General features: G+C 34.4%; 1 protein-coding gene across 4 annotated transcripts in view; it reads left to right on the forward strand.

Annotated features, from left to right (window-relative positions):
- Positions 1-24,225, forward strand: part of FILIP1 (filamin A interacting protein 1) — a 260,412-nt gene that overhangs the window by 193,173 nt on the left and 43,014 nt on the right. Inside the window, exon 1 of one of the 4 annotated variants that reach the window (XM_074310478.1) lies at positions 5,483-5,655. The exons of 2 other annotated variants lie outside the window; for them this stretch is intronic. The gene's annotated coding sequence lies outside the window, so the exon portion shown is untranslated. Of the gene's footprint in view, positions 1-5,482; positions 5,656-5,738; positions 5,986-24,225 lie in introns of those variants that run through there. One more of the 4 variants, XM_074310479.1, reaches the window with a different exon arrangement.

Genomic DNA, 24,225 nt, shown 5'->3' on the forward strand with positions numbered 1-24,225 from the left:
GTAACTTTGGAGGGCATGGAACTAGTAAATGGGGACACTAGAAAAAGCCTTATGCAAAAGTAAATACTTGAGTTAAGTCTTGGAAGAAACATGAAATTCTAAGGAATGAAGATAAGGGTCTCCTTAATATATTGACCCTTATATATAAAATATTATGTATTTTAGGAATGTGGGGACAATCAGGTCAAAGATGGAAAATGGAATGTCAGATATACATAATATCAAATAGGCTAGTATGGCTATATCATGTAATAAGGGAAAATAAGATTTAAGAAGATTGGAAATCAAGTTGTGAAGTACTTAAAATGGCAGAAAAAAATTAAATTGGATTCTAAAAGAAATGGGAAACCACATTAGAAAAATAAGTTTTGCAACTACTATGTAGTGGAGGATGGAGAGATTCAAGGAAGACAGAACAAGTAGGAGATTATTTCAATAGTCCAGGAAATAGGCAATGAGGACCTGAACTAGATGGCTGTTTGGCTAGAAGAAAGGGGACTGATTTGAGAAATATTGTGGAGGTAAAATATGTAATATTTGACAACCATTTTCCTATGTGGGGTGAGTGAGAGTGAAAATGTGCAACAGGTGGCATTGATTCCAAGGTTGTGAACATGAGTCATTGTATAGCTTGTAGTACTTCGGAAAATAGTATGAAAGTTTGGAAGGGGAGAGGGTTTGGGAAGAAACCTAGCTATAATTGGACATATTGAGTTCATGGTGCTTATAGGATGCAAAGTAGAATATGGGACAAGAACACTGGACTTGGAGTCAAGAAGATCTCAGTTTCTACCTCAGAGACTTACTAACTGTGTGAGTTAGGTAAATCACATAACTTCTTTCACTTTTAGTTTCTTCATCAGCAAAATGGGGGGTAATAGTTGCATTTATCTCACATGATTGTTGCGAAGATAAAATGAGAAAACAAATGAAAAACATTTTGTAAGTCTTCCAAGGTTATATAAATGCTATCACTAGCTATTATTATTCATTATGTTCACTTGCTGTGAGACTAAGACTGAATAGATAGATTTGATAATTGAACAAAAGGGAAATGCTAAGTTCTTCAGGTGAAAAATTATGGGGGGAAAAAACCCCAGAAAAAAAGCCAAGACAGAGCATTGGGGAACGCTCATAATTAGCAAGCATGATAAGAATGATGATCCAGCAAAGCAGGATGAATAATGCTAAGATACTGGTAGGAGAATCAAGAAAGAACAAGGTCACAAAAACTCAAATAGAAAAAAATATCTATGAGGAGATGGCAGTTGTACCTCTATGATATATCTCAGATTTGTTCCTTTGGTTCTTTTCACATTATCTGTCACCTCTCCAAATCACTCTAGTTCAGGACATTATATTGCAATATCCCTCAATTGGTCTTCTTTCCTCAGATCTATCCCTTTCCAATGTAGGGTCTACGCATTAGACATCAATACAAATAGATTCTTGTTCATGGCATATTGACTTAGAAAACCCTCATATTGATATTACCTATCTTAAATTGCAGTTTTATTTATTTATTTTTGTTAAATATTTCCTAAATACATTTTACTTTGGTTTCTGCTACCACAGAGTATTTTTTAATTTTTTTATTAATTTTTATAATTATAACATTTTCTTTGACAGCACATATTCATAGGTAATTTTTTTTTACAATATTATCCGTTGTACTCCCTTCTGTTCCAAATTTTTCCCCTCCTTCCCTCCACCCCCTCCCTTAGATGGCAGGCATTCCCATACATATTAAATATTTTATAGCATATCCTAGGTACAATATATATGTGCAGAACCGAATTTTGTTGTTGTTGTTGTTGCAAAGGAAGAATTGGATTCGGAAGCTAAAAATAATCTGGGAAGAAAAACAAAACAAAACAAAACAGTGATCACAGTTTACACTCATTTCCCAGTGTTCCTTTTCTGGGTGTAGCTGATTCTGTCCATCACTGATCAATTGGAATTGGATTAGCTCTTCTCTATGTTGAAGATATCCACTTCCATCAGAATACATCCTCATACAGTATCGTTGTTGAAGTGTATAATGATCTTCTGGTTCTGCTCGTTTCACTCAGCATCAGTTGATGTAAGTCTCTCCAAGCCTCTCTGTATTCCTTCTGTTGGTCATTTCTTACAGAACAATAATATTCCATAACCTTCATACACCATAATTTACCCAACCATTCTCCAATTGATGGGCATCCATTCATTTTCCAGTTTCTAGCCACTATGAAAAGGGCTGCCACAAACATTTTGGCACATACAGGTCCCTTTCCCTTCTTTAGTATTTCCTTGGGATATAAGCCCAGGAGTAGCACTGCTGGGTCAAAAGGTATGCACATTTTGATAACTTTTTGGGCATAATTCCAGATTGCTCTCCAGAATGGCTGGATTCTTTCGCAACTCCACCAACAATGTATTAGTGTCCCAGTTTTCCCACATCCCCTCCAACATTCATCATTATTTGTTCCTGTCATCTTAGCCAATCTGACAGGTGTACCACAGAGTATTACATGGTGAAATTTGAATGAGTTTGTAGCTACCAAAATGATAAATCTTAAAATACAGGTCTCATTGTGTCAATCTAATATTTAGGAAAATCCAGAAACTCTTTTTTCATCTCTAGGATAAAATATACATGCTACTCTGGTTTTTAAAGGTGCTCTGAATCTTGTAACAGATTTTCCAGGCATTATACTTTTCTTATATTCTCTGCATTCCAGACAAAGTGAAATTTTATATTGACATACATGATAATTTATTTCCCATCTCTTTACCGCTGTATAATCAGTTCTTATATCTGTAATGAATTCCTTCTTAAGCTCTATCTTACAGATTCCCTAGCTTCTTTTAGCTCAACTCAAATTTTCTACAGCAAGCTTATTTTGAGATTCCTAACCCCAAGTAGTTAATTCATTTTCCCTAGAAACTATTTTGAATATATGTTGTTACTTAATTATATATAATATGCATGCATGTATATACATATATGTGTATATATGTAGAATCAGTTCTTTTATTATTCTTATAACATAAATTTGTTCTAACAACTGATACATTAGGAACAATTTGAGCATAAAGAGAATTTCAAATTTGTTTATGCTTAATTTCTTTCACAAAAAATTTAGCAAGAATGCAGAAAACTGTAACACTTCATAATAACTCATAAGCTGCAACCCTTTCTATGCCTGCTTTCAGAAGCGAACTTTTAATTATTTATCAATCTAAAGTATCATATTTATGGTATTTCTTCTGGTGCAGTAGGAGCTGTGAGCTGAAGAGGACTGGTCTGAACCACTACACCTTCCTGGTCTCCCTAAAACCTGAAATTGTGGATTACCCAAGACTTTGCCAGGCTAGTTCTATAGGAATTAGGGCAAAGACCAAGAAGGCAAATAGAGTCTGTGAATACTGTTGCTATTTATTAAAGTATTTATGTATTTCTTAATTATTTAATATATTTTCAACTGTGCAACTATTTTTCTTAGGTATATTTTTCGTATGTATATTATACATAGGTGGATAGATTCACACACACACACACACACACACACACACACACACACACACACACATATATATATATATATATATATATATGTATATATATATGCATATGTGTGACCTTGTGCATGTGTCTATGAAGATTTCCAAAGTCTATCCAATGGTTAGATCATTTCATTCCTTTATTCTTTTATAAGTATTACAGAGAAGCCCCAATAAAGTGAATGCTGAAAGAACTCATCTGAATTACAGAAAGACAAGGGTTCAAGTCCTGCCTTTACTTCACAGTAAGGCTATAAACCTGGGCAAATTATAAAATGCCTCAGTGCTCCTACACTACTCCCGAGTTTCAGAGAAGGTACTGATGTGTTTTGGTAGAGGAGATTCCATGAGAAGAGCTTCTTTCATGTATGAAATCATAATCTAGTGGAGAATAAAACAAAGCAAGCTTGCTTGTTCTATCATGTCTATCAAATTTTAAGTTGAAATGTATATTCTGAAAAATGTTTGCCTGCAAGTTGTGTCCAAGTTGTATCCAAGAGGCAATATACTATAGTAGACAAAACGTTGGCCTGCAAGTCAGCAAGATCTGGGTTCAAGTCATCTCTCAGAAACATATGAGTTATATGATCCTGGACAATTCATAACATCTCAGTGCCCCAGAGAGATGTTTTTAACACTATAAATTAGAGACAAATGTCTGATCTATGGAGGAATGTTTTCTAAAAGAAAATTCTATATTTTTCCCATACATATACACAAATATTGTCTTATTATATTTGGTCTCATGGAGAACAAAAAATATGTATTCAATACTAAAATATGTAATTCTTATTCTCATTTACATGAAACTAACTTCAACTTTTATCTTAAGTCTTAAAGAGAATGTGTCACTTTATATAATTCAGGAAAATTAACATTTAAAAACGCCAAAATTACTTCATATTCATCTTGTACTATGTTTCTGATTTTTATGTAATATTCAGTATATAAATTCTGCAGAAAACTTAACATTCCAAACATGGGACATAAGGAAGTTTTCCTTTTTGTAAAGTGAAGAGGTTAGGACTATAAGATCTTTCAAGTCCCTTCCAGTTAAATCTAAATCTAAGATCCTATGATAGCAAGCATCTCTAATTTTTTCCCTTTCCTTATCAGTTTTCACTCCAAAGTATGACGCTTTAACATTTATGTAGTTCCTTTCATTAGAGAACTTCAAAGTGCTTTATAAACATTTAATTTTATCAGCTAAACCATTACAATTGTTATCTTTCCTGTGGTTCACTTAAGCAAAGTTAGCCTCCAGTTTAGGTAACCTAAATGGAATTTCTTAATGCTAAACTAAATGTGTATTCTATCCTGGTGCCTTGGAAGGAAATTCTTTTAAGTTGCTTTATGATTTTTTTTTTTTATTGAATTATTAACCCAGAGAGGGAAAGGTTTGGATGGGAAAAGAAAGTTGGGAAATGGATGAGAAATTAGTTGCTCTTAGTGGATGGAGGTGAGTATGGAGATGCAGGACTTTTGTCACATTCAAACAATTTCTTAGGATTCCTATATTCATTTAGCCATTGGTACAAATGTATTATTGTTGCAATTTAGATTTGCTAAACAATAAACTTTTCTTGGGTCAATTTTTAAAGTAAAATTTTGGGTCATATTTTAAAGGATGAATATTATTTAAATGCAAATATGTGCCCCATAGAAATAGCTGGGGGTTCAGTCAATTAAAAAAATGGGGAGGAGAGAAGCTGACATTTTTGCATTTCTTTCCTTTATCTCCCAGGCCCCACCTCCTTTACCAACCCCATCCCTTCTTCCAATATGCATTTTCTTAAGAGCTGAGTAGTTTCTGGGAACTTGCTTGCCTCTGGTCCTGGAGAGAGCTCCTCCCCTTCTCACTGACTGAGAGGAAATCTGCACAATAATGAGCCCTATAAGGGAAACATGACGTCATCACTGAGTGGTCCCCGGCTGTTTTGCACAACATTCACCTTTCATTGTTCTGATGACATGCTTGGAATGTGATGCTTAATTCCCTGGGGAGCAGGGGATTGAGCAGGGGCCCTGCTGCAGTTGAGCAAACTTTTCTGGTCCCTTTGTTGTTTGTTGTTGTTATTGTTTTTTAAAGCTCCTATGTTTTCTAATTATAAGGTAAGGAAGTTGCAATCTGTTTTTATTTAAGAAATGTTAGTTATTCAAGGACATGCGCATTTGATTTCTTAATAGGCTTCTTTGGCAGCAAACACCAGCTCTAAGTGTTATTGCAATTCGCATCTTGGAAGCTGGGTTTGAACATTTGTGGAGCCCTGACTAATCTGACAGGGGCTATAGGGAGGATTCTGTAACCTTTTTTACTTGCAGCTCCTGATTGTGTTCAGCTTGGAGGGAGTGAAAAAATTCACCAAACACCAACATTTCCTGGACTTGTTCTCATTCTATCTTCTTCCTTGAATGGAACTGGCAAAGATGCACCTTGTTTTGGTATGAAAAATGTTCCTGTGTTGTTGGTTTTTTTTTTTTTTTTCCTGTGGAGGGGGAAAACTAGTTTCATCCTAAAGATACCTTGGGGATTTCTATCTGAATTCAAAACTCTGTGTGTTTTTCCTTGTCCTAAAAAATGTATTTTGAATTCTTTTTGATGAATCCTTCGGTGTGTTGCAACTATAACTTTTTACTGTTCATTCATTCATTGTTGGGGCACTGAAGAACAAGTTGGGGTTATTTAAAAATATTTTTTTTCTTTAAAGATGAGTCTAAATTTCTTTCTTAACTGAGATGGAGAAAGCTCTTAGAAAAGTTGCTGGTGAGTTGGAACTAGCACCAATCTTGTAAAGTGCTGTTTGCTTAGAAACTCAGGGTGAGGGCTGGGAAACTTCATTCAGAAGGGGCAGTGTTGTTAAAATTTGGACTAAGGCAACCAATTGGAAAGAAAATTTAACTCTAGTAATTTCTCAAAATGCCAAAACTATTGTCTGAGCTCAGCAGACTGGATCTGACGAAATAAAGATTGCATTTTGTTGGTTTGCTCAGGGGTGTGTTGTTAGCATTTGGGGAAAAGCTTCATTTGGCCAAAAGTGAATTTTTCAAACATGATTTCAGATTCACATGACCTATTTCATAGCAAATTGTACATTGGAGGCAGATAGTATGGTTTTCATTTACATGGTTTTAGCTTTGTGAAACAAGGATTATTAGCAGGGTTTTGTCTCTGGTTTTAAAAGAAGTGAAGAACCTGGAGCCAGGGATGGCATATTCCATGAGTCTCTGTGAACTTCTATTTGAGCAAGATAGCACTGATGTCATTCCTTGTTTTTTTGTTTTGTTTGTTTGTTTTGTTTTATATCTATATCCATATCTATCTCTAGATCTATATCTATATATCACCAGTAAGCAGTAAACTAAAAATTAGCAACCTTGGCTTTTAGTTCAGAAACTTGTTCAGGAACTGGCCTGAAGAATTATGCTCATATATGTTAGACTGTGTTTTATGTAGCTCAATTAATATTTGCAACATAAAGGAAAGACTAAATTAATTAAATCCTTGCTTAATGTTTATTTGGCTAGATAGACTGACAAGTAGCCAGATATACGTTCCTAAGCCCCTTTACATGCCCTTTAATTAAAGTGAGAGGAATGGGGAGAAAATGAGATTTTTTTCATGCAAATTTAACCATTACAATTTATTTTACAAATGTGCCCTTTTTTTTCCAGCAAATTTAATGAATTAAAATCTAGTCGTATAAAAGATTAATTAGAGAACAAACACGTACTTACAAAAGGACTTACAAAATGTGCTAACTTTTAATACTTTATTTATTTTTAAAAGTATTTATTCAACTTTTTAGAAGCATCCAATATAAGATCATAAATTTTGAACTGGAACCTTAGGTGTCATCATTAGTCTAGCTCCCTCATGAGGAAAATGAGGCCCAGAAAGGTTATGAGAAACCCAACAATATACAGGCCATAATTGATAGACTAGATTGTTGAATCCAGGTCTCTTCTAAAGATTCAACACTTTGTCTGAAACACCATGCTTATGAAAAAGCAAGACAAACCTCCACCCATCCTGACAAGTATTTTGAACTATATTGAACATCCTCAGTCAATCTGACATGTTCCAACTTTTTCTTGGATGTATTATGTCACTGGAAATAATAAATATTTTATGTAGAATTCTGTGAAAGTGATGGAAGTTCTAAGAAAGATAGATTTAGGTTTGATATCCAGAAACATTTTCTAAGTAGCTGGTTCTGTGTCCTGGAAAGTCTTCAAGCAGAAAGCTGAACGATTGATTGAGAATGAATGAATGATTGATCCCTGGTCAAAGTTGCTAAAGCAGAGATCTTTGGGTAGGGGTTGGGTTAGGTAGAAATGAGGTGTTTTCCAATTCTTGAATTCTTTGATAGTACAGGATATCACCAAAACATTGACATTGTAGAACAAGAGTTCTTAAACTTTTTTTGTGTATGTCATATTCCCCCTTTGGCATTCTGATAGATGAAACCTATCAACCGCTTCTCAGAATTATGTTTTTAAATGCATAAAATACATGGGATGATAAAGAAAAACTTTTATCTATATATAGAAATATAGTTATGAATATAATCTTGTCTTCAAGAGGAACCTGTTAAAATGCATATTTGTAACTGGGAAAAAGTATCATTGTATACTAGAAAGACTCTTTGCTCTAATACCAAGTCATCAACCCTGGGTTCTAATCCTGGTCTGAAGAACATCCTTAAACCTTTCAAACCTCATTTTCCTGGACTGTAAAATGGGGGAGGGAGTGGTTTAAACTCTACTTACCTCTAAGCTTACCTTGTAGCTTACCCTAAACTCGAAATCTTTGATGAACTAATGGATGAATTAGCTGAAAGCTGAAAAAAACAAAGCCAGAATAAATGAGCTTTTTATGAGAAAATGGGCACTTGAGTGAGTTTTTATGGAATGCTAGGCACTTGACTGCAAACCCACAAACCATTCAAAGGAGAGATTTAGTGAAAGACTGTCAGCTCCATAATTTTGCTTATAACTAGATTGTAACCTTTTGTCTCAAGCCTAAATCTTCATGTTTTCTGTTTCTTCACTTAGAAGATACAATTTTTACAGGTCCATTCAGAACAGTTATTTATTACATAAAAATTATTTAAGTGTACTGATGAAAATATAAAAGTGGATTAAGGATCATTTCCCAGAGAAGATGATATTTGAGTTAGAATCCGAAGAATAAGTAGAATTTCAACAGGGGGAGCTACAGAAGGCATTCCAGGAATATGGAATAACATGAACAAAGGCATGGAGACAGAAGGAGGCCACAGAATAAACAAGTTAGTTTGGCTAGAGGTAGAACACTGGAGAAGAGAAAGGAAGAGTTTAATGGTGGCCTGGGAATGTAGGGTTGTGCCAAATTGCAGGGGACCTTGAATATCAGGCCAAGCAGTTTAGAGTTCATTTACAAGGGTAAGAGGAAGCTATTGAAAGATTACAATTAGAGAGGAGTAACATGTTCAAACTTTTCCATAAAGATTACTCTAACAACAGTGTGCCATATGGATTAAAGTGGGCAGAGAAAGACTGTAGGCAAGAACACTAATTAGGAGGTTTTTTATAATACTTTGGGTGGATAGTAATGAAGGCCTTTATTAAAGTGGCAGCAATGGAATAAGAAGGAGTCAAGATGAATAAAAGGCCTGAGAAATAGGGTTTCTGGATAATAACCAATGTATTATTTAGACTATAATCAATAATAATAATCAATAAATTAATGGTCAGTAATATTTCTTGGCATAACCAAAGTGGGTGTACCTGACAGATCAACCCTGATTGGTGAATAATCAATGAGGGATAGGCATATTAATGAGGAGGTGGGACAAAAGTCTTCAGCTTTTCTTGCTGACTTGATGTAAGGATTCAGCTACCACCAGCTAGCTAGACAAAAGGATCCATTTCCACCCAGAACACTTAAATTACACAGTGGTCCAGAATTAACCTAGATTGCATTCTCTTTATACTTTAATCAGAAATAAGCTCTCTGTGTTGGGTGAAATCCAATCCTACTTAGGATAGAAGAGGATATTTCTTGAAGGGCTAGATCAATCTCATCAGCACAATCTATCCTTCAGAGACTGATTGACCTAGTCTTTAAATAAGGAAGTAAAGAGGAGCAAAAAACCTGGATCCCAACATACTCCCTATACTAATAGCATCAGCCACTGTCTTGCCATTTGAAGTTGTAGAGATTGGCTAGGTGACTCACTGTCAGGATCAGTGACTGGAATAGGACTGGAACCCATAACGTCCTTGAATATAATAATTAGTAATAATAGTAATAGCCATTTATATAGCACTTTAGGTTTTGCTAAGTGCTTTCTTTAGATGATCTCCTTCCATCCTCATTACAACTGTTTAAGATAGATACACCCATTTTACAGATGAAGAAACTGAAGTTTAGGGAATTGAAAGGACTGGCATGGGGTCCCATAACTAGTAGGTGTCATTATAATCATTATAAAGTCAAGAATTTGAAGTTGGAAAGGAAGACATTACTGGTAGGTGATTGGAAGTAAGAAATAAAGGTAAAGATAACTGTAAGGTTTCAGACACTAGTGGTGGAGGTGAAATGAACAGAAATGGAGAAATTTGAAGGAGGAGCAGAAATTCAGTTTTGGAAATAGTGTGTTTGAGATGGTAGTATGTACAAATCAATATGTCTCAGAAGAAGTTAGGGTAGGAGAATGCATCTTGCAAGAAGGTTACAGCTTAGGATAGCAATACTTTTTTCAAACAGGAGTATTTAGAGGACCTCACCATTTATAGTGAATCCTTCTTTGACTTGGACTCTATTCTAGATGTCCTCTCTCGTCATGTTGATCAAGTACAGAACTAATATGGCCCCCTGTTTATTGCTTTGCTAGATATTCATAATAAGAGGCTTGTCAAACAACAAGAAAGAACAAGAAAGTTCTTGTCAAAGAACAAGAAAGTTCATATAATTTTGACAAATTCATGGAAGTCATCTTCTTGGAATAGAGCATTTAAGTCATTTTGGACTACTGAATTATATGGTTTTCAAAGAGTCAACAAGCAATAAGTACAGTAGTATCTTGTACTCTATATTAATTTCAGTCAATTGTATGATGGAAAATATAGAATATATGTAAAATTGTTTGTAAAAAGCTCTCTTCTAATACTCTTATCAGTGATATATATACCTTAATGTATATATAGAATATTCTCAAAAATTATGTATATAGGAAAGTGGATAACATGAATCAGTAATTATTAATGTTTTCTTATTGCCTGTTTTGCCTACAATGTATGAAACCTTTTTTTTCCCAATGAATTCCTTTATCTTTCTCTCAAGATACACTGAGAAAGAATTTCTTAATGTCAAAATTGATGACTCCAACATTCCTTTACCTCAGGTTTTTTCTTTTCTTTTCTTTTCTTTTTTCTAGTTTAGTTACTTTCCTCATTTTAAGTCATTCAGTGACATTTTCACTTCCCCAGGAAACACATTCAGTACTATGATGTTAAAGACAAAGAAATAGCTCTGTTACACTTCATAGTGAAGATAATTTGTTATGAAAATCTTTACATATCTTTCCATCTTTGATCTATTAGTTGTTCTTCCAATTTCATCCATAAATGTCTTCAGGATGATCTTGCTTTTTTGTGGTTCTTCCCAAGCTTGTATCAAATATTATGCCTAGAGCCATAAGATACCTCATTGGTCATTTGGTCCAACTTTATTTTACAAATGACTTTGGTTATTGGGGTGTCTTCCCAGGTTTGTGTCAGATCATTTATCTGGAATTATAAGGTAACTTGAAGTTCATCTAGGTTCAATCCTATCATTTTATAGAAAAGAAGCATAAGCGTAGAAAATTCAGATGATTTGTCCAAAGTCCATTAAGTAGCAAGGTTGAAATCTATGATCTCAAAATCCAGTGCTCTTTAAATTTCTATAAATTATTTTTCTTTGTACCACTTATTGTTTTATAAGATTATGTGGCTCATAAGCATCTATGATTCTTCTCTTGATGATTTCACAATTTCATTTATAATTTAAATTGGTATTATCTTTGGTTACCTTATCTTTACATACTAAAGAATTCAACTGTTTGTTGACTAAAGTAATATGTAAATGCTTTGGTCTCTACATGAGAGCTAATTTACATATGTTAAACTTTAGTATGAAATTGCTATAATCAGACTTAATATTCTTCCTTCCATCCATTTTCTATTTGAGGCAACAATAACTTAATTAAAAATTTTAAGTTTCCCTGATTTATATTCTTCTAATTCTACATTAATTTTGATCTTTGTTCTGACAGTTTGGTTGTCTAACTATATACAGATTCCTGACCCTCGAATAAGTCCTTATATCAGTAAAAAGTTGTTTTTTTATGTATTAATACATATTCATTTCAGTTTTTATTATGCTATTTGATGTTTACAAGTCCATTGACCTTATAATTTTTTTAAAGAAAGTATTCATAATGTATAGGCATAACTGGTCTCTGAAGTTTATAAATCTTTGACTTTTCTTATTCTGTAGTCCTGAATCTTAATTTTTAATATTTTTTCTTTCCTTACTTATGTTCCCTTTAGCATTGCAATCACTGAATATCAAGTATATGTTGATTTTAATTTTGGGATAGTTTCTCTTCACTTTTTACTCTGCTAGAGATATTGCTGCAAAAATGAAAATAAGCTTTGGGTTAGTCTTTCTTCAGATACTTACCATGAACAGTATGAGATATATGAAATAGGCAAGTATGACATGAAATAATATTTCTCATTGCCTCTATGTGCATTGACGAAACTAACTCTTCAAACTCCTTTATATGTTTTTCTAAGTACAATCTATAAATTATCCTTCCATTTTTGTACAGAAGCATTCTCTACTATCAATGATTTATATACAATTAGTATGTTAATTTACTTTATTATTATCTTTGTAATAGCAATTGGCTTCAAAAAATTAATGCAACAGCAGTTCACTAATTGCAGTTTATATAGATAATGCAAGTCATTTTTAAATTTATGCCTTCAATAAACATTGATTAAGAACATACTATATTTTGTGCACTGTCCTAAGTACCACTAAAGATGTTAAAACAAGACATAATCCATGTCCTCAAGAGGTATGGTATCTAAGAGGGTAAGGCAATACCAAAAAGAAAAAAATCCAAAATAGAAAAATTCAGTATGAATTAGAATATAAGTGCAGTAGAGGAAATAATATGTAATGAGATAATTTGAAGGAAGAAGCCCTTCCATCTGGAGAATCATTGGGGGTCTTCAAGGAAGAAATGGGATATATCACAGCTATTAAGTTCCTCAAATCTTACTGGAGTGATCCCTTTTTAGCCCCCAGAAAGTACAAACAAAAATATTTTTATGTTTTATATAACTTCAGATTTTCTATTAAAGTTCTGCTTTGATACCAACAAGATGGGGATGACCAATGCTTTCTTTCTAAACACTAATTTGGTAGAATGCAAGCCCTGGAAGATCATACCACATTGGGAAGTTCTTTGGGTACTAGGTCAAAAATAAGTGGTTTTGAGAAAAGGCTGGCTACAAAAAATAATTTTTTTTTCACCTCCACAGCTCTTGAATCTGTTTATTTAGGTATTGCAATATCATAAAATTTAATTAATAGCAAGTCATTCAACATCTTCTTTTTCTTTAAAGCAGAATTAAATGACTTGCCCAAGGTCACACAACTGGTATGTATTTGAGGTCATATTTGAACTCAGGTCCTCCCCACTCCAGGTTCAGTATTATATCCATTGTGGCCTCTGGCCTCTATTTAAAGACTCTATTGGAGGAACTCACCACTTCTTCAGGCAAGCCACTCTACTTTTGGACAGCTCTTATTGTTAAAAAGTTTTTCCTGACATTTAGAAAAAATTTACCCCTTTAAAATTTGTATCCATTTCTCCTGGTTCTGAGACCAGTTAGACTGTATCTATTCCTTCTTCCACATGACATTGAAGGGGCTATCACATGCAGCTTGACTCCTCTCTTCTTCAGGTTAAACATTACCAGGTACTTCAATTCCTCTTCCATTCAAAGCCCTTCGCTATCTTGCTTGCCCTCCCTTGATACTCTAGAACTTATTAATATTTTTTCCTAACTATACCTAGACTAAAATCATTCTCCAAACCAAGGTCTGGACAAAGAAGAGGCCAGGTAGGATTATCACCACTTTGTCCTGGAATCTCTGACTCTCTTAATACAGCCCAAGATCACAAAAGCTTTTTTGGATCCCACACCGCAGTGCTGAATCATTGAGCTTTAAGTCGGCTAAGATCCTTAGATCTATGTGGCTCTATTCTGTGTGGGTGGGGAGAGTGTCCACGCCAATGAAATCATGAATCAGTTTAAATTCCTGAAGCAAGTTTAATACCAGTAAGATTAATTGATGTAAATTAGACCAAAAGTACTGGTAATGACTTTTTATTCTCTGCCATGGTCTTGGAATGCATCATAACCTCAGTCATCCTAAAAAAGGCTCCAAGAGGGACTGTTTAGGTAAAAGCATATGGATATATGCATATAAGCTCATATCAAATCTTGGTAAAGAGATTTGAAATACATGTCCCATTGATGACAGGTCAGTCATTAGCATAATTTATTAAATTTTTTATTAAAAACTTAAGGAGATAGTCTTGAAGTGGTGGATCATTACCTTAAAGTCAAGAAGACCTGGGTTCAAGGCCTACCTCTGATAAATACTGATTATGTGACTCCAAGTGACTTACAACCTCTGAGTGCTCTAAATAACTCTGAGATGATAATAAAGAAGATGCTATTTGGTATAGGAAAGGTCACTGATATTAAAGAAATCATAAGTACAGCTCCTATTCCTATTAAAATCTTATAACTGTCTATTAGCACAAACAGACCTTGGTCTGGAAAATGATGTTTAGTCCTAGTCATTGATAAGTTCTAGAGTGTCAGAGGAGGGCAAGCAAGATAATGAAGGGCTTTGAATGGAAAAGGAATTGAAGAACTTGAGAATATTTAACCTGAAGAAGAGAGAAGTCAAGCTGTATGTGATAGTCCTCTTCAATGTCATGTGGAAGAATGAATAGATACATTCTGACTGGTCCCAAAACTGTACAAAACAAAAAAAATTCGTTAATGAATTATTTACTCTTAATTAATTTAGGGAGCTCCTTGAGGGCAGATTCTGTCTTTTGCTTCTTTTTTTTTTTATCCTCAACGCTTAATACAAACGCTTAATACAATACAAAATACACATTTGAATTGAAATTGAAATTGAATTTGAATCAAAAATTGTTTATTGCGATTGAAAAATGTTTATTGATTAATATCAAACTATTTGTTTTGCTCAAAATTCTTTTTGCATTCATTCTCATTAACTTTTCCTTTACACTAAGAAAATTAGATAATTAATGATGATGATGATGGTGATGATGCAATAGTTCCACCTTGTTCTAGATGAATGACAACACACTTTCAATATGCAAGCATCTTGCAGATGTTTAATAATTTCTTAGTAATAATTAGAATAATGACAGATGCCACAAGGAGTTCCACTGAGAGAGACCACATCCCATCATGTTATCATGTTCTTTAATACTGCCTCATGCCCTCCTATAAAAGACACATCTTGTAATTAAACAATCCCACTAAGCACAAGCTTGTATCTTTTGCTAACATGTCTATTCTGGTTTTAACATTGCCCTCTTTCCTATGTCATTATGCACACATACACACACCCACATTTTTGAAGAAAAAATTGAATGATGTGTTCCAAAGCAAAAATAACACTAATTTTCCTAAGTTTTCAGTTAGAAGTATATTTGAATATTTTGAAAGATAATTTTTGGAGGGATAAGGGGTTGGTGGTAGCAGTTTCCTTGATCGATAACTTTTCCTTAATTTAGTGAGTTGCCTAGAGTACTGAAAGGATTAGTTGCTTTCTGGTAATCTAAGTTAGTATGTAATAGAGTCAGTTCTTAGACATATCATCTTAACTACATGGTTGTTCTTTTAAACACTGTGCTCAGCTTGATAGAAAACTAAATATAACATAACTTCATGGAACAGATGAGTTAATAGTGATAAAGCACTTAACCGCTGTGTGCCTCAGTTTACTCAACTGTAAAATGGGGATAATAATAGCACTTACCTCCTAGGATTATTGTAAAGATTAAATGAGAACATAAAAAAGTACAACATAGTAACTGACACAGTAAGCACTATGTGATGCTTATTCCTTTCCCTTTTCAAACTTGTCTGCATAAGACCATTCATTTAAATTATGAATAAATCACAGAGATCATTGAGCCCAACCCTTTCATTTTATAGATAAGGTCACTGAGGCTGAGAGACTTTAAGTGACTTATTAACAGTCAAAACAAGTAGTAATTATTGGAGTAGGATTCAAACCCAAGTCTTAAAGCTTTGAGTCCATGACTTGATGTTTTTTCAAATACAATATTTTCAAATACAAAAGGGTGCCCAAACTTTTTTACAGGCTGTCTCCTATGCTGAGAATATACTCCCTCCTTATCTCAGTTTCTTAGAACTACTAGTGTCTTATTGATTGGTGGAGGAAGAGGAGGAACCAATTTTGCTCTATATTTACCTATAAAAGTGTGATTAAGACATATAATTAATGTATAATTAACACAAATATTTAAGACATATTGGATAGTTGGTCAAAGGATATAATCAAACCTTTTTTTTAAAAAATTACAAACTATGAATAACCATATGAAGAGTACTCCATATCATGAAATCAAAGCAATATTACACAAATCAAAGCAACTCATCTAGCAAATTGACAAAGATGGTAAAAACTAGAAATAGTCAGCATTGGAGTGTCTATATATCTATAACTATGTGAATACTATGTTGATATAACTACAAATTAGACCAACTATCCTGGAAAGCAAAAAGAAAATGACTAAAATGTTTATATCCTTTGACTGTGACATCCTGATGCTAGACATGAAGGGAACAAGAGAAGATTAAGTAAAAATGATTAGCCTTAAGGGGAGGGAAGATTAAGTAAGAATGATTAGCCTTAAGGGGAGGGAGAAGCAGAAAGAAATTGAGTCTAAAGAGGTCTGGAAAATGTACTTTATAATATTGCCTGATTTATTTTCATTTATTCAAGAACAAATATATTATTTAATATTAAGATGACCAAAGAAGGGATATGTCAGAGCAATTATAATAATCAAGAAGCTCGGTTCTAAAGAAAAATTGAGAAAATATACCTCCTTTTCTTCTTTGGTGATAAAGGTATTTTTGCAAATATTATCAGAATTAGATAATTGTTGATTGGTTTGGTGGGACTGTTTTAAGAAAAAAAAACTAATAATAACTTTAAATATTTTCAAAGTGTTTTAAGATTTGCAAAAATGTCATCTCATTTGACCCTCCATTACCCTGGGATCTTGGTATTGTTATTTATCATCCCCATTTTATTGAGAAGGAAATTTAAGGCAAAAAGAGATTAAGTCACTTGCCTAGAATCACAAAGCTAGTAACTGAAGCCAAATTTGAACTCACATTTCTGATTCCAGGACCAGTGCTCTATCCATTGTGCTATTTACCTATCTCCCCCCATTTTCTTTATTATAAGGGATGATTCACTAGATTGGGGGTAGAATGAAAAATTGGGTTTAGTCTAAAATGAAGAGTAATTAATCAACAAACATTTATTAAGCATCTATTATGTGCCAGGTACTGTATTATATCTGGGGATACAAAAAGAGGCAAAAAAAAAAAAAAAAAAAAAAAAGTCCCTGTCTTCAAGGAGCTCATAATCTCAAGGAAGAAATAACATGCAAGCATATACAAAGCAAGGATATATACAGTATAAATAGATAAATAGGGAAAGCACTAGAATTAAGAGGGTTTGAGAAAAGCCTGTAAAATATGAGATTTTAGTTGGGTCTGAAGTTGAGATAGAACAAACACACAATACAAAATGCTATCTATTATGTCATTAACTCTATTGCTAAAAGGATTCCGTATTTGCTTTATCTGTATTTTGTACTCATGTATACACATGTGCAAGTGGTTTAGCCTAACAATCTAAATACAAACTTCTTGAGGGTAAGACTGATTTTTGTCTTATATTCTCAGATCCTTATATGGCATCCAGCGTCTAGCAGGCATTTAATAAACACTAATGGATTAACAGAAAGTAAAGTGGAATCAACAGGGTGTATCATGGTCTCCTCTCTTCCAAAAGGAACTCTGTTCATGTAGAACACGGCTAGCAGAGGCTGCAGTAAGCCCAATTCTCAATACAGAGAAACCTGTGACCATTTTATTCCCTTCTAAGACCTGCATCCTTCAAGCTTATACATATAAAGCTCTTGCATTCTTTAAACACCAGCTCTGCTTGTTATGCTTATTGTTTATAAAGGTCTTCTGGTAGATCTTTCTAAGACTATCCTTAACCCTTTCTCTCCCTCAGATTATGCTCCTAAACTTTAACACTGCCTTCTTTCTTCTTCAAGATTTTGGATATGTATTTTATATTTTTATACATATTTTATGTGTATAAATATTTTGTATTTTCTGGCCAATCTAATTTAGCTATTTTAAGTGATTTTCTATGGAAATCAAGGAATTGTGTAATGCTAGAATGGTAAGGGGCATCAGAGAACATGTAGTCCAAACTTTTCATCTTATCATTGAAGAAACTGAGGAGCAGTAAGGCTGAGTAACTTCCTCTGAGGTGGAAAAACTAGCAAGAGTTTATTTGATGTCCAGAAATTCATTTCTGCATCTCCTTCTTTGATTCCTTCCTCTGGCTATGAAGTTTCTGGAAAATAAATGTATGGTTAGAATGCATTCTCTTTGTTAATGGATATATTATTTATTTTTAAACAGGGAAATCAAGGTGAAATGGCTGGAAGATTCTGGCTGGTTTAGTTTATTTTCTGTAAGATTTAATTAGACATACTTTGGCTACTTGTCTGTTCACATCCTTGCATGGCTCTGGTTTATGGGACTAGCAGCCAGCTGTTCAATGCTGGATCAAACTCTAAAAATTGCCCCATTTTTAATGTTTCCTAGGAATGTTAAAAGTCAAATAATACTTTCAGTCCATATGACAGATGGTCTTCTAGAACACTGGCTGGCTGCTTTAGAAGAACTCAAGTATATTACCTGGGACATACCATCAAATTTAGAAGATGTGCTTTGTGAATTTAGTCAAGGGAAATTCTTAATACCTTCCAGGTCTCCCTTTACTCCTCATCCAGTTTTGCAGTCTGTTTATGCCATATTAGCAAGAGAATGCAAGTGAACTAGACCATTAGTCAGTTAAGTATTAACCAAGCCAGTCTATTGCTTGGAAAATTCTCTGATCAATTGCTAAAATAAAAGTAGATGGTGGCATGGTAAAAGGGAATGAACAAATAATTCTGGAGTTAGAGGTCTTCAGTTTTAATTTTCCCTCTAATACTCATTTCCTATTTGACTTTTTTTTTTTTTGGTAAGTTACTTAAACTCTTTCTGCCTATTTCTTCATCTGAAAATTGGGAGAGTTGGGCTAGAAGGCCTCTAGTGGTCTCTTCTTGTTCCAGATCTAGCATCATATGGTTGTTGTCATTGTTTTCTGTCCTTTATGGAGTCATCCCCCCTGATTATAACTGTCCCTGAGCAGGTGGTAATATAAGGATTCACTTCAGGCTTACTCTGGCATCTCAAAGTGAAGCATCTTTCTTTTTCTTCCTTCCTCTCTCTGTCTCTGTCTCTGTCTCTCTGTCTCTGTCTCTCTCTCTGTCTCTCTCTCTCTCTGTCTCTCTCTCTCTCTGTCTCTCTCTTTATCTCTCTCTTTCTCTCTCTCTCTCTGTCTCTCTCTGTCTCTCTCTCTCTCTCTCTCTCTCTCTCTCTCTCTCTCTCTCTCTCTCTCTCTCTCTCTGTCTCTCTCTGTCTCTCTCTCTGTCTCTCTCTCTGTCTCTTTCTGTCTCTCTCTCTCTCTCTCTCTCTCTCTCTCTCTCTCTCTCTCTCTCTCTCTCTCTCTCTCTCTCTCTCTCTCTCTCTCTCTCTCTCTATTTCTCTCTCCCTCTCCCTTCCTTCTTTCCTTCATTCCTTCCTACCTACTTTCCTTCCTTCCTTCCTTCCTCCCTCCCTTCCTTCTTCCTTTCTCCTTCTTTCATTCCTTCCTTTCTCTCTCTGCATATATATATGTACATATACACAAAAACTTTAAACATAATATATGTGACCATTTAAATTTGGTTATATGCCTATTTTATATACTATTTTAAAAAGCATAATGTGTATGTTCTTTAAATGACCCCTTTGAAACTTTAAAAAGGGTTGTAGTGGTGGTGGTGGTGGTTGTTTTTAACTCCTTATAATCTCATTTGGAGCTCTACTCTACTTCCAGAGGTTACACTCATCTGAGCTGCTTCAACTTGTTTTTTCTCCTTAATGAGTGTGGTGTCTTCTACTGGGCAAGTAGTTCCACTTTAAGATAACATGGCTGATGATATAGAGAAGAGAGAAATCTCCTCTCTCCCCTAGAAGCAAAGAAAGTTTCTCCTTACAATCTGAATTTTATCTGCCACCTCCCCTTTTATTTCATAAAACTGAGAAGTATATTTAGATAGCAATTATTAACCAAGGCAGCTTGTTTCTGAAAATGAGTAGAACATTTATTAGTGTTATTAGGGCTAATTTTATAGGAAAATCTTTTAAAATAAAAAACCAGCAAAGCATTTAGAGAATTGGGGGTTCTGCTTATATTGGTTGCATGTTAATGGATGGATATCATGTCAGATTTATAAATAATTACTAAAACCATCCCTCCAGCAAAAATTTAATTAGGCCTGCAAAATCTGTATTGCTCCCATCCATACTACTAATTCTACTTCTCCCACTCATCCCACTTCCTACTGCTGTACTAAAAGACAGGATATATGAATATTAGCATTTTCCTGTAGCAAAATGCACTTGGAATCTCTTTTCCACCCCTATCCTCCATCTCCAGCAATTCTACCAGTACTGATTCTAAACAGATTTTCATGAAAACTAAATAAGCAGAAAGAAAAAGGGGACAGAGAATTTTCAATTTCTCATTAGACTCCCTGATTCTCATTCAAGGTTCAGATGTATTCTAGATCTGGCTACATTACCCATTCCCATGGTTAGATGTAAATGTGAGACCACTTTTTATCTTCATGAAGGATGCCATAATATTAAATCATAAGATTTAGAACTGGAAGGAGCCTTAGAAATCCTCTGCCCCAATCCTTTTGTTTCATTCATTCATTCATTCATTCATTCATTCATTCAAGAGCAGATTAAAGATTATTAAAGCTTTATTAAAGATTAAATATCAGGAAATTTAGGGTCTACTTAATAAAAAATCAATTATGTTCTATTTTGTATCTATTGACAGCTTCTGAGGGAGTAAAATTCTTACTGAAAATTTAACAATCAGCTTTTTAAGCCAGTTAGAGCCATTAGGCACTGGACTGGGGTAAGTTACTTTGGGAGCATACTTTGCCTCTTTTAACATAGTGCAAGACAGTATTAATTTTTTTTAGCAACTATGCCATTCTATTATTTCATATTGAGCTATCTATCCATCAAAACCCCATATCTTTTTTCAGATAAACTTTTTCATACAATTGCATAGTTGTCTGTCTTATACCTATGAAGACAGGGAATTTTGGATTTGTGGTGTTTTTGTGTTTGTTTGTTTGTTATGTTTTAGAAACCAAGTGAAAGGTCAATTGGATAAGTGTAACAAAGATTGGATTTGGAGTCTAGAAGCCTGGATTTGAATCTGACTCTGCTAATACTATCTGTGTAAGTTGGGAAAAACTTTCCCCTTCTCTTTTGCCTCACTCATATCCATAAAAGGAAGAGGAAAGATCAATTAACTTTTAAATTTCCTCAACTTTAAAATCTATGGTTTTATTTGTCCCTACAATTTCATCATCTTATATTTGATCCAGTATTCTAGCTTATGGACTATAGTTTTGGGTCCTATTATCTAACACATTAGCTATCTTCTACAGCTTCTACAATGCATTAGATGGAAAGTAACAAAGACCTGAGTTCAAATATAGTCTCAGATGTTTACTAGTGGGCAGAAAAGACACTGGATTGGCATCTTCATCTGTAAAAAGGAGATTCTTACCTCTAGTGGTTTTTTTTGGTTCAAATGAGATATTTGTTCAGTGCTCAGCACAGTACCTGTCACATAGTAGGCTCTTAATGCTTCTTTCCTTCTCCTTCCCTCTTACTACCCATCCTTTTTTCCCAGCTTTGTATCATCTTAAGTCTAGAGAAGGATTTGCAGGGGTAGGCTGGTAAATGTTTGACAACCAGATCTCCAAAGTCAAAAACTGTACTCAAGATACACTTTTAGGTTTAATCTGCATTATTAAGATTTTCCCCTATCATTTCCTTAAGCCTGAACAATCCATAAAACAATAAATCAAACCCTGATTTAAAGTTTTCAGGCTCACACTGAAGAGTCAGTAGTCAACAAAAGAACCAACTTCATTACACAGCTTCTGGCCCAGTTATTTAACTAGCAGGGGGACACTAGAACCCAGATTTCTGAACTTTTTAATGTTTTTCCCATACATAGGTATTATTAAAAAACAAAAATTGCCTAAATGAGTATAAATAAGTATGCTGTTCTGAATGTGTTTTTGAATTTCATTTTGTTAAACACTTTGCAAAAATAGCAACCCAGAAATGCTGGGGTAGAATTGGGAACACTATAGTTGTTTCAGTAAAAATCTACAATGAAAGGGGCTTTAATTGCGTGTGACTGGAAATGATTGTACTTGAAGTAAAAGTTGAGGCTTCAATTGCATTTTATCCTATGTAGAAATAACTGTTCCTTTCCTTAAAGAATATTTTGTTGGTCAAAAGTGACCATCATATACCATGAAAGATATTAGTTTCAATCTCTGTATCTTTGTGGCCAGAACCTAGCACAGTGCTTGATATATCATATGTGCCTAATAAATGCCTGAGAACTGAATGATTAAGCCAATCAAGTCCCCAAGAAGCTCTTCTGCAATCATTTCCTAGTTGATGATGACAATAATAAAAAGCATGATTCTAAAGTTTATAAAAGCAGCTCTCAAATAACATTTCATTTTATCCTCAAAACAACCCTAGGCAGTATTATTTATTATCTTTATTTTTATAGATGTGGAAACTGAGGCTTACAGAGATTAATTAACTTGGTCAGGGTCATATAGTTAGGGTTTGAGGTGGAATTTGAACTCAGGTCTTCCTTACTCAATGTCCAGAATTCTATTCATTGTGCCACCATGATGATGATGGTGAAAAGGAGGGGGAGGAGGAGACATCACTCAAACTAAGTATTTAAGAAGCAATATGGCATAATGGATAGAGTTCTGAACTTGGAGAACAATATGACACTGGACAAATCATTTAACCTCTATGAAACTTAGGAAACTCTCTAGGGTTTCTCTATTAAGTCTTAGACTATCTTGGTCTTGCTATCACATCACTGACTGTTGTTTTATTATGTTGCTCTGTGACCTTAGAAGGTTTGAAGTATTTTGTGGGGTAAGGGGGTAACATTGCTTCTTAAGTTCTGCTTTCACTTTTCACTGATTTGTGTTCAAAATGCTAAAGTTTTCCAAATTCATCTAAAGCATCTATGATTTTAAAGAGAAATTCTTTGTTCCATTTTCCCATTCTAACAATAAATTTAGAATAGTTGTGTAGATCTATAGATCTAGTGTGTTACAGTAGAAATAATTTTAGATTTGAATCCAGATGATCAGGATCTGGTGTTGAATTTGGAGTCAGGAAGATCTGAATTAAAATCCTGCCTTAGGACTAGAAAAGTCACTTAACCTTTGTCTGCCTCACTTTCCTCAGCTGTAAATTGTAAAATAGCATCTATTCTTGGGGTTGTTGTGAGCTTCAGATGAGGTAATATAGTTAAAGCACTTTACAAATCTCAAGATGTTAAATGATTTTTACTTATTATATTACTACATGAGTAATCTTGGACAAGTTGCTTAGGGTTTCTAGGTCTTTCTTTTGTCACTTATAAAAGATGGACTAGATGATCTTCAAGACTCCTTCCAACTCCATGATATTAGGAGAGGTGTAGGGTGTATTCAGGGAAGACTATAGTACCTCTGAGGCGAGAACTACTGAGCCCTTTTAGGGCTGTTTTCCACCTTTGGTGACCACCTGATCCACCAAACACTTACCTGTGACTCCAAAAAACTGTAGCAGGTACAGCAGCCTTATCCCCATAAAACTTCATGGAAGTACTCTTGTAGCAAACATTGGCATTCAATAGATTCTGATTGTAAGGAGAAGAGACAAATAGGATGTAAGAGTGAAAAAGGTAATGTATGGTGCTCATTGCTGGGCTGATCATAGACTTATCCTCTCCAAATTAAATATTCACATTGAACAAACGTGGGAGCCCCAAGGCAAATTGATTACCAGAAGAATTATTGTCAACAGATCAGAGTGCTTCTCTGAGTTTGTTGCTAAATTTGAGGAAGAGTTGGCAATAATGGAGCAGAAAAGAAGTGGCCAGCTTTCAGAGATTTAGTGTACAGCAATGCATTTGCCCATCGGGATCAGAACACTCACAAGGATCAAGACATATCTGACAAAAATTATGGGAAGATTCAAAAGTTGCTAAATGAAAAATGAGAACTCCACAGGCTGTGCCTG

Source organism: Sminthopsis crassicaudata, chromosome 4 (assembly GCF_048593235.1).
Source record: "Sminthopsis crassicaudata isolate SCR6 chromosome 4, ASM4859323v1, whole genome shotgun sequence".
Lineage (NCBI taxonomy): Eukaryota > Metazoa > Chordata > Mammalia > Dasyuromorphia > Dasyuridae > Sminthopsis > Sminthopsis crassicaudata.